The sequence below is a fragment of the Myodes glareolus genome, chromosome 21, assembly GCF_982192425.1.
Source record: "Myodes glareolus chromosome 21, mMyoGla1.1, whole genome shotgun sequence".
NCBI lineage: Eukaryota > Metazoa > Chordata > Mammalia > Rodentia > Cricetidae > Myodes > Myodes glareolus.
The window spans coordinates 21,677,380-21,692,466 of NC_142046.1; the positions used below are offsets into that span (position 1 = coordinate 21,677,380).

The following is a 15,087-nucleotide window of genomic DNA, read 5'->3' on the forward strand; positions in this document are numbered from 1 at the left end:
ACGATGGGAAGTCTAATGTCTGGGTGACAGTCAGTAGCCCCAGCACTGGAGGAAGTCCTCAGACAGGAGAGGCGGGGCCCGCTGGGGTTCACTGGGTCCTCAACTGTAGACCAAGGTGTGTTTGGAGTTGGTAGTTGAGAGCCAAAGGAAGGTTTCTGCATTTGTTTCTAAAACCATTTGTTCACTGAATGAAGAACAAGGGGCAGGGGCTCCCTAAGAGCAAACCCCCAGGCAAGCAGCTTCTGGGTTGGGGGTGGTGTCCAGGTAAGAGAGGGCACTGTTTGGGATGAGAGCAATGGTGGCAGAGAGAGGAGGGTGTGTGACTGGGGACTTAGAAACTGGGGACCACTGAGAAGTCTGCTTAAGCAGATGGGAGGGAAGTCAAGGGTCACTTCCAGACTTCTGGTTGGAGAGACTGCACAGGGCTTGCTGAAGTGGGAAAGCACCAGGAGATGAAGTTTTGGGGAGGCGATCAAGAGTTCAACTTTTTGCCGGGCGGTGGCATTCCTTTAAACCCAGAACTTGAGAGATAGAGGCAGGCGGATCTCTGTGAGTTTGAAGTCAGCCTGGTTGGTGGTCTACAGAGCAAGTTCCAGGACAGCTAGGGCTACACAGAGAATCCCTGTCTCAAACAAGCAAAAGAGTTCAACTTTTTAAACGTGGATTCAGATATCTGTGAAATTCAGGCAGGCAACTGAACACCATGCTTCGAGCTTCGGGGCTACTGTGGCCCCAGAGAGGTATGTGAGCCTGGGGTGGTGGGGCCCATCAGGATGGGAGGGGAGGAGCCTGTAAAGGAGGCTGATGAGGGGCTATCAAGAAGGTGAGAGAAAGAGGATAGTGAGAGAGAGATTGCTTCTGAAGGAGGAGGCGATCAGCTGGACTGGAGGCTACTGGAAAGTCAAGGAGGATTAAAAAGGAAGGTCAGTGAGCCTTCATCGAACATGACCACTGAGAGCTAATAGATGAGTAACCCAGGGAGACGATGGTCGAGGCAGAAGGTCATGGTGTGTTAAGAGACAAGGAGGTGAGCAAGCTTGTCTTGTTGAGTGAAGCCTCTGCCTCCCTAGTGGTCCACAGTCCACTCTGCTCCCTGACGCTGTTTGACGCTGCAGGGTAGTCCGCTTCCTGCTTCCTTCTTCCTTTCCTCCTTCCCTCCCTCCCTCCCTCCCTCCCTCCTTCCTTCCTTCCTTCCTTCCTTCCTGGTTCTGCTCATTTAGGGGTCAACAGCCTCCTGTGACCATGAACTGCATTCACTTGATGGTGGAGTACCTGCCCCTCCCTTTAACAGATGGCTCTTTTCTGCTCCCTTCGAAACAAGAGAGAAATCTGCCTCTCCCTCACCTTCCAGACAGGACGGGTATGAGGCCTTCTGTGACTGCTGGAGTCCTCAGCCTGCAGGCGCCTCTTGTAACTTTCATCTCCCGCTACTATAAGAAGCAAATCTCTGGGTGGAAGATCCCTCGAGGGTCTCCAGCTTCAGGGACATTATGCCCCGCCCCGTCCCAGAGTCCCAAGTAATGATTGGCAGAGCATCCTCGTCCTTCCATTCGCTGAGTCTCTCCCCAGTCCACCACGCCCTCCTGAGAACCCAAAAGCGTCCTGATGTGACCACACACTCTGCAGGGCCCCACACAGCCCACGATATGCAGCATGGCCAGAGCCCTCCAGCTCTGGAGAGGTGAGCTACTTCCTGTTTGCCCACAGAGGAAGCCCTTCGGCACAGGTGGTGTCGGTGAGAGACGGTCTTCTCACGCAGCGAGCACCGGAGTGCACAGACATTGGCAGGCATTCGCCAGGCTTTCCTAATCCAGGCACTTTCCCTTAGGAGCATATGGATGAAGCCTCACTGTCCAGTACTGAGTAGCTACTGGAGCTCAGACAGTAAACAGCTCTGCAGGGTCCAGCAGATACCCTTCCTCTACACCCTTCCTCTACCTTGCTACCATTCACATGCTGCAGACAGAAACACTGAAACACCGAGGTAAAGGGCAGGCCCTCTCTCTCAGCCAGTGGGGCTCCTGTGTTGAACCCTGAAGATTTTCCTCCCAATCAGAATGTCTCAAAACTCTTGGGCGGGCAGATCTGAAATACTGAACTTCTGGGCAAGTAGCAGGCCGTGCGTCAGGGGAGGCATGCTGCATCTCACAGGTGTTTAAGTCTGTCCTGGAAAAGCTCTTTCCTTTGGAGAAGCGTGCGGTGAGGCAGCTGTGTGATCTATTTCCAGTCAGAGCCCCATCCCCTGCCAGCAATCTGAGCTCTGCCAGTGTGAGTTCCTCAGAGAGTACAGAAAGGAGGACACCAGACCCCCCCCCCCCTCCACACCTCCCTCAGGCGTTAGGTGTTTATATCACACTGGCCAGGATGTGTTCCCAGGAATCAGAGCAAATTGCTGGAGGTGAGTGGACCAGGTCTTCAATGTCTAACAACGGTAGGGACAAAGGCCAGGTCTGAGTGCTTGTGTCTTAGAACTGGGGAGTGGGACATCTCTTACAGTCAAGACAAAGTATGATGTAAGAATCCACAGGTAATGCCACTGTCGACCTCCCAACATACCCATGGCTAAGGATGCTACTCTCAGCTTCCTAAAGAAGTCAGGAAGTTAAGAAAGTGGGTACGGCAGCACAGGCCTGCACGCAGCTCCTAGAGAGTAGCTACTGAGCAGGAAGATGGCAAGTTTAAGACCTGCTTGGCCTACAAAGCAAGTTCAAGGCCAGCTTGAGCAATGTAGTGAGACACTATCAAAAAAAAAAAAAAAAAAGGTAAACCGGACTAAGTATACATCTCAGCAGCAAAGTGCTTTATCTAGCATGCTTGTTCCAATCCCCTGGAGAAAGAAAAAAGTGACTGCAAGTGTCTATTGTTGCAGTATATTATTTTAACTATGTAAAGATGTGTTACATTGGTTTCACCTTGCCTGCCTAAGGCACCTGATTGGTTTAATAAAAAGCTGAACAGTCAATAGAGAAAGGACAGTCAAGAGAAAGGATAGGCGGGGCTGGCAGGCAGAGAGAATAAATAGGAGGAGAAATCTCGACTTGAGAGAGAAGAATGGGAGAAGGAGAAGAGGGCAGAGAACGAGGGAGAGATCAGGGGCCGGCCCACCAGCCACTGAGTAAGAAGGAAAGACAGACATATAGGATGAAGAAAGGTAAAAAGCCCAGAGGCAAAAAGTAGAAGAGAAACAGGTTAATCTAAGTTGAGAGAGCTAGCTAGCTAAAATACGAGCCTCAGCTAGGCCTAACATTCATAATTAATAAAAAGTCTCTATGTCATGATTTGGAAGCTGGTTGGTGGCCCAAAAGTAACAGAAAAAGCCTGCTACAATCTACCTCTGCATTGGCTGCTCAATCCTGAGTTGGATCGGGTGACCTGGGGAAGCAGTTCTGTTCTACCCTGTCTGGTCAAATTGAAGACCCCCTGTGTGTGTGGACTGGGGATCCTGGGCACAGTACCCAAGCCTGGGTGCCCCGGCTTTCCTCTGTCCTCAGGAAAGTTCCCTCTTTCTTCTCCCCAAGGCTCCCCTCCCTGTCTGCGCTCACCTTGTGGTTGGGAGCTTTTAGGGTGAGCACTTTCCACCTAGCCACCTGTCTGTCCCTCTCACGTGATCAGTGAGTGGTCTCCAGAGTTAGTCACCCTCCCACACCCAAAGGCACCCACTAACCATCTGCTGGAGCACACCAGCTCACCATTACGACAGCAAAAATATTCACTTCCTCCACCTTAGCCAGAGGAACCCGGGCAACCACGACTGATCTCGTTTTTAAAAAGCTTTTCCACAGGAAGATGCTCAAAGTATGTTATTACATAAGAAATTTATGGACTAGGGTGCTAGCTCAATTGGGAAAATGCTTGCTTGCCACCCAAGAATGAAGGCATGAGTTCAATCCCCAGCACCCACCTAAAAATCTGCACCATGTGGCTCTTGCTCATGGTCCCAGCATGACGGAGGCAGACACAGAGGATCCTGGGACCTCTCTGGCAACCAGCCTAGTCTAATCAGAGAGCCTCGGGTCCCCGTGATAGACCCAGTCTCCCCAAACAGGGTGCATGGTAAAGACATTTAGAGATTCAGCAGATACGAATGGAGCCGTCTTAGACAGAACTCATTCTCCTCGACAGAACGCAGCAACCTCGGAGAAGTAAGGCAGCTACAAATGGCTTCTTTGGAAAGTGTCTACTCTTGGAAGGGAACACAGAAAACACACTTCAGTCAGTCCCTTCTCCGGGACCGTTTTATGGCCCCAAAGACAACAAGACCGTTCATACCTATTCAAACAATCTCACAAACTTTCTCCCTCTCTTAAATCTATCTTTCTTTTCAACAGAAACTTATATATTATTCCTAGGGAAGTCTTTCCCTGCCCTTCTTTTTCTCTGCTAAGTTAGGTGTATAGGCCTTTAATGTTATCATTTAAAAATCCAGGCACTCTTGTAAATCTGTCTTTTGATCGGTTCATTTTTGGTTCCCAGTCACTAAGGAGGTAGAGGAAATAGTTTTATTATCTCGTGCATAGGGTTAGGAGGAAGCTTTGGTTCCCAGATTACCTCTCTGTGGATACACAAATGCAAGGCTGTGTCTGTCTAAGTGGGTGTAATATACAAACTGAGCATTTTTAATAGTTAAGCATTTATGTGAATATGCATGAAGACAATGACAGCTGCTATAGTGAGGCAGTAGTCTCACAGATGGTATTATCAAGGGAAGATGCTAAAATACCTGCTTCGTGCACTCAAAGAAAACTATTAAATAAAAATACTACAGAAGAAAAACTCTCCTGCCAAAAAGCAGGACAAGAACACAAAACTAAGCCAATACTACAGCTGGGTCTGAGCAGTTCTCACACTTTCCCTTTCGGAGACAAGGCAGAATGTCTTCTTCACAGTGCTCATTCATTCTGACCAACTATTAATCATTGACTGGAAACCAGGTGTGTAGAGTTAGCAGCAAAGCATGGAACTAGATATAAAAAAAAAGACCAGGTATGCTTTGATGGGGAGAAGGAGGAAGACAACCCAAGGCATTTCCTGGGTGACCAGAAAGGTCACACCCCCCTCCAAGGAGTGCCATGCTTAACATTGCCCATAGTAGCACAGCCCTGAGATGTCCAGAGCTCTCTGTATGAGCAAAGACAGACCCAAGCTGCTCCAACTTTATCACCCTCAGGGTTGGGACTCGCTGCCGGAGCAGTGTTTGGGTCTCCCAGCCCTGGGGGACTGAGCCAGCACACTGGGCTTCTTAAAGCATCTGCTCTCTTTAGTCCAAACATGTTCTGCATCCTCCAAAGCTGCAGGAAAGGACAGATCGTTAGACCTTGTCTCAACCCCCACCTCCACTCAGGCTCAAATTCCAGAACGACAGAGAGTTCTTTAAAAATGCACCAGGTCTCCTCAGCTGGCCCAGCCTGTCCATCCACTTCACACAGATGCCGCTGCCTTGGGGCTCTTTTTCTGGCCAAGCCTCTCCAGCCCTTCCCGCTGCTCCTCCAGGGTGATCTCACGCTCACATGTTTTCCTCCCAGCCACTTGCTGAAGACTCATCGAGCCATGAGCCCAAAGTCCTACCCACAGATGAACTCTCCACAGGACTTCAGACTTAGCCGCCTGCTCTGTGCCAAGAGCACCCTCCTCACTCTTGCCTGGGAGCCTGCCTGCCCCTCCCAGGTCCTGTCTAGCAAATAGCCTCAGAGAGGCTGGATTTCCCTGTGAGTTGCCTTGCCACCAGCCTGGGTCCTTTTCTCTTATACCTGGAGGGTTCACGGGCACTGCGGTCTCTCCTGTCTGATTTGAGCTGCAGGGGCTTCTGAGCTCAGCCCACCCTAAGTTCCCATCAATATGACATCATCCTTCCCTGGGCATCTTCACTGACTGGACACCCTCCATCCACAACAACCCCCACCACCAACAAACGAAACAAAACAGTACCTTATGGTATGGGCCTTCCACACTCTTCCTGGTCAGCTCTGTTTCTTTCCCCCATTTTCACACAACCTTCTCTACCCTTCAGGGCTTCCACCACAGGGCTCCAATCACTCTTTCTAGACTAATCCACAATTAACTGACTGTTAGAGTATTCCTCAAACTCCAGCTACATACGTCACTGGCAATCCAATTACAAAAAAAAAAAAATGTCTTTAGCAAGTAAAAAGAAAAAGATGATGGGGCCAGCAACATGGCTCAACGGGTGAAGGTGCCAACCACCAAGGCTGAGGACCTTTGGCACACAAGAGATATTTTTAATGTACAGCACCTTGTAATTTATGATTCATCCATATGTACGTCAATACCATATTTTTCTAAAGTATGTCTAGGTCAAAGGATAAATCTAGCATAAACACATCAGGGTGGTTGGGGGAGGGAAGGTAGAAGACATGAGACCTAAGACTCCTTATAATTCAGGTGGGAAAGCTGACCCTGGGGTCACAGGGGTGGGAAAACCAGCCCTGCTGCTCACTGGCTGCTGCACATAGGAGCACAAGCCCTGCACGTCCCCTGGGCAGCACACTAGAGCTGACCCTATTGGTAAGGACAAAGGAGAGCCGGCCCTGAAGGCATGAGAGCAGGAGACTGACTCCACTTGCTCACCATCCTCGTGTGCCCCCTATGGCTATTGAGAGAGCAGGCCCTGCACCTCCCCTGGGCAAAAACAGTAGAGCTGACCCTGGTGGTGTGAAAGTGGGTGACCCGGATATGACAATCTGAGAGCCTGATAACTGGCCCGCTCCTTGCTGCAGGCTCCTTGGGCTAGCTGGGACAGTGCTGGAGAGCGCACCCTAGTGGTGGCAATGAGGGAGAGCTGGCAGGCTGAGCAACCCAGAACCAGGGCTGTGAGTTAGCTCACCCCAACATCCCCTACTTCTACGAACTGTTGAAACCTGTGAAATGGCTGGACCTGCAGATCCAAAACAGCAGGATCTCCACAACACAGGAAAACAACAGGATAGCCAAGAGGAGTTCCAGTGAGAACCCATTATCAATAGCGCAGCAGAGGCCAGAGGCCTTGAACCAGACCAATGACTCACAGCAATGAACACTTTGACAAGTAAAGGTGTACGGACTGAAGGGTACACTGGGTGACTCATGGGGTCACACTACAGCTCTACGCTGAGAATTTTTTTTTCAACTTTCTTTTTATTGTTGTTTTGGTTCCTGGCTTTTCTTTTAATTTTTTTTTTTTCGGGGTGTCAGGTTGCAAAAGCAGAGGTTAGAGGTTAGGGGATGGGGAAATGAGTGAGATTATGAGGCATCATGAGAAACCCACAAAGAATTTTTAAAAAGGTACAAAGAAAAGACTCCTTGTTATTTTGTTGCAATAACAAAAAAATAAAAATAAAAACCGATATCCAATTTAAAGCGCAGGCCAAGAACTACAGTTTCTATCTGGAAGTGTCGAGCAATGAAGCCTCAGTCCTCAGAACATAACGTTGTTTAGAAGTGTCTTTGAGATGTAGGAACTAGCAAGAGGTCTTAGGTCATTGGAGGCATCTCAGACCAAAGAGCCAGACCCAGTACTTCCTTTCTCTGCTTCTCAGGCAGGAGGCAAGCCCCTTCGTCCACTTCCTGTCTCTGCCATCACCTGTTGCTTCACCACAGGCCGCAAACAACAGGCCAGCTGCCCGTCACTAAAACCCGCAACACTGTGTGCCCCAGTAAACCTTTCCCCTTCCCAAGCTGACGGTCTCTGGTGTGCTGCAGTAGAACTAGGAAGGCAGCCAACACAGAGAGGGTATGAAGCGTGCTCAGAGGGACAAACATCTTAAAGCATGGAGAGCCGATAAAATGATTTCATCAGAAAGTAATACCTATTAAAACTACAAGGTGATGACATCTTGAAACGAACAAGACCAACAAGTTGATGCTACCCTGGAAGCGTTGGGAAATCGTCACTTTCCTAAGTAAAAGGCACGCTCTGTCACTCGAGAGTGGCCCGGCAGCATCAGCAGTCCGGTGTGCGCGTTCTTTTAAGGCACATTTATGAGTTCCTCCTACTGCTGAGACAGGTCTTCTAAGACAGATGAGGTGCAGGTAGACCTAACACATTATGGTCTATTCCAATGGACAAGGGAAAGTAACCTGTAAACCCACGGGACTGGCTTGATAAATATGGCATGCCCATCCAACAGGACTTTGTTTAGAAAGACACTTGTTTAGAAATGGTGAGGTCCATTTACATATCTTGAAGATTAATTGTTGAGAATGGCTGCTAACTTTACAAAAAGATAAACGCCCGAGTATTATTTCTTACTATCTGTAAAAGTAAAACAGGAAAAGAAAGGAGCGGTGTGTGTGCGCGCGCATGTGCATGCCTGTTTAAAAACAGAATGTGTGTCCTATGACCATGTAGCCATGTTTATGGTTCAGAGAACATTTAGCCCACAACCTCCATGTTGTCCTTAACCATACTGATTTCCTTTGCTTGTAGAGTTTGTCTCCCGAGCACGCCACCCTTGCTAATCAGTTGGACTCAGAGCACAAGGTTGACTCACCCAGAACTTCCCGCATCTCTCTCTGGTGTAGATCGCCATGTGACCAGCCACAGGTTTCTTCAATCACTCCTTCCTGTGGATAAAAGCGTAGAGCCTCTGCTAAGGGCTAGGAAGATAGCTCAGTTGTAGAGTGCTTGCCTGTTGAACTCCAGCGCCATCTAATACTGGTCATGGGGGCACATGCTTGCAATCCCAGCACTTAGAAAGTGGAAGTAGGAGGCTCAGGAGTTCAAGGCCTTCTTGAGGCTAGCCTGGGCTACATGGGACCATGCCTTAAAAAAAAAGAGAGAGAGAAAGAATGAGAGAGAAATTTTAACAAGGGCAAATGTACTCACAGTCCTGGTGGTCTTCTCTCTCTTTTTTAGCTTTCAGAGACAGGGTCTCCTCATGTAGCTCAGGCTTGCCTCTGTCTCCTGGGATTATTCCAATATAATAATAATAATAGTAATAATAAATATTTATTTTAAATTAAATTAAATAAATTTTATTTATTTTAAATAAAAATTATTATTATTATTATTATTATTATTATTATTATTATTATTATTATTATTATTAAGCTTGCATCACCATGTTGTCTCCATCCCTGCCCCGTATCCTTTACTGCCACCTCCTGTAGTCGTGTTCCGAGGAGACCCTTTCCTCACTGCACTGCAGGTGGCACCGGCCTTCCCATCCTCCCTATCACTCGATTGTTTTGTGTGAAAATCCAAGAAGCCCATTGCCACGTCAGTTACTGTGATCTGAAGGCGCTCCCTATCTTTCATGAGTCGAGAACTTAATTCTCAGCCATACACAAATTTGAGAGGTGGAACGTTCGTTAGTGATTGGGTCACAAGGCTCTTGCGCTCACGAAGAAATGAATAAATTAATGAGAACCACAAGAGTAACTTCATTATAAAGGCCACTCGGACCAGCTTCCTTCCATCTGGCTCTGTGAGGCCCTCTTCCTGCTAGAAGGCCCTGTCAGATACCAGCAACACAGTCATGGATTTCTCTGGCTCCAGAACCATGTTCTGAATGAAACAGCAATTTTTAACCAAAAATAAATAGCCTAACCTCAGCTTTTTTTGTTTCAGATGAGAGAAGAGGAAGTTCTGGGAATAGGGTGGGCGTCCAGAGGAAGTCTGGGAATACAGGGACAGCTGAAGGGCTCCAGCATCCACACGAAATGGAAAGAGAACTTTGAGGTGGGGTGTGAGGTTGGGCCTCACACTGGGTAGGACTGAACCTACACACTGGGTAGGACTGAACAGAACCTGACTAGCTGGCCCTGTGCCCATGTCTGCTCCTTCTTTCCACAGCCCGGGACCAGTGCTTATTGGAATGACCACAGATACCACAGCTTTAAGAAGGACTCTGTTCTAAGTGCCAGCTGCACACTTGGATAAAGGCTGGAGCGACAGGCAGAACTCACTGAAAGAGCTGAGCAGTGTGGGCCTGAGATTGGATCTCTGACTTTACTATGCGCATCAGGTGAAAACAGAGGCTTGAAAACTCCACCCCTTCCCACCCTCCCACCTCTCCACCCCCCCTCCCCACCTTCATGCAAAGTACTTGCCAAGCAACCTCAGGCAACTCTCTCTCTCTGGGCCCCAGCTTTCTCATGGGATAGCAACAGTGTATACTCCAAAGCCCTGATGTGAGGATTAACTATGCTATTACTTGCGGGGATATTTTGTTTGTGATCTAACAAATAAAACTTGCCTGAAGATCAGAGTGCAGAGCTAAGCCACTAGCTGGCCGTAGAGGCCAGGCAGTGGGGACACACCTTTAATCCCAGCACTTGGGAGGCAGAGGCAGATGGACCTCTGAGTTGAAGGCCACCCTATGCTACCACAAGCTGGTTTCAGTCTAAGCAAGAAACAGAGCCAGGCGGTGATAGCTCACACCTTTAAACCCAGCACTAGGGAGGAAGTGATACGATTGGACAGAGAGGCATTCAAGGTGGGAGGAGACAAGAGCTCAGCCCATTTAGTCTGAGGATTTGTGGAGACAGGATCCTGCCCACTTTGGTCTGAGGATTCGGTAGAGGTAAAAAGGTCTCTCTAGTGGCTGGCTCATTTCGTTCTCTGATCTTTCAGTATTTTCCCGCTATCTGACTCTGGGTTTTTATTATTAAGACCAATTAGAAAAAGAGCTACAATTACCACACATAGGAGGCTAAGGGGGGCTGGTTTATAGCACATGCTCAGTAACGCAGTCACTCTGTTGTCCAGCTAGATAGTTTTTGTTGTTGTTGTTGTTTATTTATTTATTTATTTATTTTTTTTCAAATCCTGCTAATTGGATCATCTAATTCGTTTCAGGATAAAAAAAAAAGATTATTAGGAATTTTCCAGAAGGCAATAATTTTTCTGCCGTTCTTAAATCACAGGGTTCCCACTTTAAGTCCCTTTGTGCGAACTGGCAACATGTCTCTGGGTACTGCGCATGAGCAGCTCCCTCTCTTGCCAGACGGACTAGCTCTCGGGCCCTGCGGACTCTCCAGTCGTCAGCTTCATTTTGAGAATCATCAGTGGAACACACTTCTGAGTACGTCTATGAGGGTGATTCTAGAAAAGTTTAACCGAAGACCCCACCATTCCTGAGTGCTGGCTAGCATTCCTCGCTCCCTGCTTGCTGGCTGCAGACTACATTACCAGCTGCCTCACGCACCTTTCTGCCATTCCTGCCTTTCTCACGGTAACGAACTGGACTCGAACTGAACGGCAAACAGGAGACAAACGACCCTTCCCTTACCTTGTTTTTGTTAGGTATTTTGTGACAGCGTGGGGGCGGGGAGACAAAAGTACAGTTACCCTGCTTGGTGTAGACTGTCAGGCCTGGCCTGGTGTTAAAGCCAGAGTTTGTAAACTCTCCTAGAGGCAGCTGGAGGGGGCGGCCTCCGCTCACCTGTCCGAGCTCCCCGGGCTTCCTTCCTACTCTTCCCACGTGTTCGGTGAGCTCACACCTTGCTCACATATCTAAGCCTTTCTGCTCACTGAGTGGGAATCGTCTTCCCCTGGGCAGTCATGTGGCTATGTCCTGTCTTCATTCAGGTCCCTGCCCAAGTTGTAACGGTGGAGCTCCTGTAACCTTGGAGTCAAAAGAGGACCAAGAGTTCAAGGCTAGCCTGTGGAACGTGGTACCTAGCAAGACTCCCATAAATAAATAAATAGCTTATTATCCTTTTCCTTCTCTCAGAAAATAACATCCACAAGGAAAGTTCATTAATACGTTTTTAAACCTGGAAGATATAGATTGTTAGGTAAATATTTGTGAAATGAATGAACGGATAAAACAGCAGGACATGTCTCCTCGGAGGGTGTAGCGCTATCTTATATTTAAACATCCCAACAAGAAATGTTCTTGGAACTTCAGGGAAGGCTCCTCCCTGCCTCATGCTCCCCGAGGTCTTAGCAGCAGTGTGCAGCAGACTTGTGGGCATTGAAGATGGTACCACTTCCCCACCTCAGGCAGGATGTCTGCTGCGGCGCTTTCTCGCCACAGGACGGCTTCTCTCGTTTTCCGGTCACCTTTCCTCACACTGTTTAGTTTATTTCTGTCTCCCTGCATTGATCACGCTGAGATATCATCGGCTTGCTTCCTTCCTCCCCGCAACTGTATCTAAAGGAGAGCAATGCGTTCATGGTGTCTGCCCGGCAGCAGTTACTGCTCTGTAATATCTGTTGAATGAATGAATGAAGGAATGGCAAATGGCTTTTTCTGTTACCCGCCCCCAAACAGAAAACATGTCTGGGAGAAAATGAACCACAGCACAGTCCGGCGGTCTAAACTTGACCTTAAGGTCTTGCTCCTGTAGAGGAACCAGAGACATCCAATTAGATGCTAATTACATCCAATCAGCTCTGGACTTTGGGAAGGGGCTGGGCTAATGAGGTTTAAAGGCCCATGAGACTGGAGATGTTCTGCACTTGACTCTGACGCTGGCCTCCTGACATATACAAATAGGTCATGGACAAAGGGGTCTGATGGACGCCTTTACCAGGGCAACAAATGTCATCCTGTATCCTAGAAAAACTCAGCCTCATTCACATCCCTGGTTCCATCATCATCCTACTTGAAAGGACAACTGAGGCTGAACACTAGGTCCACAGAGGAAGGTGACCTATCAGCTGAATGGGTGTCTCCCTTCCCAAGAATGTCTGCTGTATTCTGGACAGACACACCAGGAAGAGCTCAGGAGAGGGTCCTGTGCCAACCATGTGGGAAAGAGCTGCCCTGTTCTCCACGATGCCGGTGCATTGCTGGGGGGCAGTCCTTAAGCTCCCACCAAACAAGTATTGTCAGGGAGAATCACCCTGTTGTCAGAGGCACCAGAGACCATCAGGGAGATATGAAGCAAAGCCCTGCTCCCTGCTAGGAACTGGAGCCTAGACCCATCACCTTAGAGAGAGGACCCCACACTAGGATTGATACAGTCAAACCCTCTCTTTAGTTAGGCCTTATTCTTAGGGTCCCTGTCAGCTCTCGAGGCTTCTGCAGCTTCTCCCCAGCTCAGACCCCCTTGTCTTTGACGTCCTGGCCCCAGGGCAGCTCTCCTCAGGCTCTCACCTGCTGGTCTTGACCGGTGCACCAAGAAGACACAGCGGAGACAGGGAAGCCACCGTCAGGAGTGGGGCGACAGATTGAATTCTTGCCACTGCAGTCGAGCCCTTCACACGTGTCTTTACCAACGTCCTGCCGGGCTCCTGCCGCGGCTCCCGCAGCCCGGACGCCCCCTTGGCTCCGCGCCCAGGCGCCTGCCGGGGCGGCGAGGGCTGCGGGGCGGCGCGGTGTGGAACCGGGTTTCCGGGAGGGCGGCGATCGGCGGGCCGGGCCGGGGCGGGCCGGGCTGGAGTGAAGCCGTCCGACTGGTCTGACCGCGGCTCAGGGCTGGGCGGCGGGGTTGGGCCGGGCGCAATGAGCGCTCAGCGAGCCGCGCTCCTCGGCCCCATCTGGTTGATTTTGTCAAGCATATAAACCGGAAACTGGCCAGACCCACGTACCCTGCCTGCCTGCAGCCGGACAATAATTGAGCATCCCCACAAATCCATTATTTCTTACTTATTTAGTAGACAGACACAGGCAAAGAATGCATTATTGGAGCTCAGAATTTTGTCTGCCTGCAACTGTTGACCTACCGTGAACTTTCATAACTGGTCCGGATTGGCCACACGCTGGCAACCAGTTGCGACTTGAGACGCAAAGATATTTTCCCAAACTTACCCTCAGACATAGACTGGCACTTGGCAAGAAACTGTAATTTTAATAAGCTTCTCTCTGGCGCCATCCAGCTTGTACTCTCTTCACTATGTAAGGCATGCAGAGGAATTTTGAATGAAGTGATGCCGTGTTTTCTGTGTGTCCAGTGGTATTTTAGCTGCCCTGGAAACGTACAACTTGGAAAAGCCAGTTGCCTAAAACACAGCCGACAAACTGCGCTATAAGCAAGAGACACAGCTAACATGTGTGGAGTTCCGGGTCATAATTGCATGTCTTAACACATTTCATTTGCACAACTTTCAAGGTAGGAAGCAGGATAAATAATTTCACAAGGACACACATACACACACGGGGGGGGGGGGGAGAGAGAGAGAGAGAGAGAGAGAGAGAGAGAGAGAGAGAGAGAGAGAAACCTAAAGGTCAGGCTCTGTCAGTTGCTTTTGAGACATGCCTGACGCTAAGTTATAGATTCTGCATGACTCTGAACTGTCTTGTGTATCTCGTATGAGTATGTCAGACACTTAGTGGGCATATGGGGATGGGAGGAACCAAGCAGACCAAAAACTTCAGCCTACCTGGCAGGTATGCACCAGTTGTCATACCAGACGTGACATAGTTGACAGGCAGAGTGTGTGTATAGGGTGGTGGTGGTAGGGACAGGACCCCTCTGAGAGAGGGATATTCTCACAAAGGAAGGGGCCACCTGAGCGAGAGGCCCCACAAGCTCCTTTTAAATCTCTGCACCTCCTGAGGGAATGCACACGGGTTGGCATGCAAACATCAAAGAAAATGATCATGAACGCTGGGATGTAGTTTAAGTCCTGATAGTTCAGACAGCCAGGCAAAAACCACTTCGAGCTTCCCACTGAAATTTCAAGATAGTCACACCTAGAGGAAAAGACCACACGCCAAGAGTAAGGGATATACCCTAGAATTGGGGACAGAATGGAAAGAAATCATCCAAGTAATGTACAAAACCCATCTGCACAAGGCCAGGTGGATAATGACAGAATTCAGAGCAGCAATAAGTCACCCACCATGTTCCGCACATCACATCCAAAGAAACAGACTCACATGGATTGTAGTAAAGAAGAAATAGCCAACATGCCGGAATCCAGTTCCAGATGATGGCAGGGTCTGAAGTGGGTGGATGCAAGAGCAGCAATGGGGAACCCGACATGAGACACTTGTGAGTGTCGTTTTATGGGAGATAGACCAAGAGGAAGTGCCTCTCTGGATGGCTTCCTACTCCTACAACGTGCATCTCTCACAGGCTTTACTGACACACAAATTCATTGTATCCAAAGGATGCTCAATCGTGACACAAGGACATGTGCTCAACTATATTCATAGCAGCTTTGTTTGTCACAGCCAGGACCTGGAAACAACCTAA

General features: G+C 49.0%; 1 protein-coding gene across 2 annotated transcripts in view; it reads right to left on the reverse strand.

Moving 5' to 3' along the window:
• The window catches only part of Psd4 (pleckstrin and Sec7 domain containing 4), a 37,170-nt gene extending 23,892 nt beyond the window's left edge, over positions 1-13,278 (reverse strand). Inside the window, exons 1-2 of one of the 2 annotated variants that reach the window (XM_087899914.1) lie at positions 13,044-13,278; positions 8,487-8,559 (exon numbers count right to left, since the gene is read on the reverse strand). The gene's annotated coding sequence lies outside the window, so the exon portion shown is untranslated. Of the gene's footprint in view, positions 1-8,486; positions 8,759-13,043 lie in introns of both variants that reach the window. The other variant, XM_087899915.1, reaches the window with a different exon arrangement.
• Positions 13,279-15,087: the final 1,809 nt, after the last annotated feature.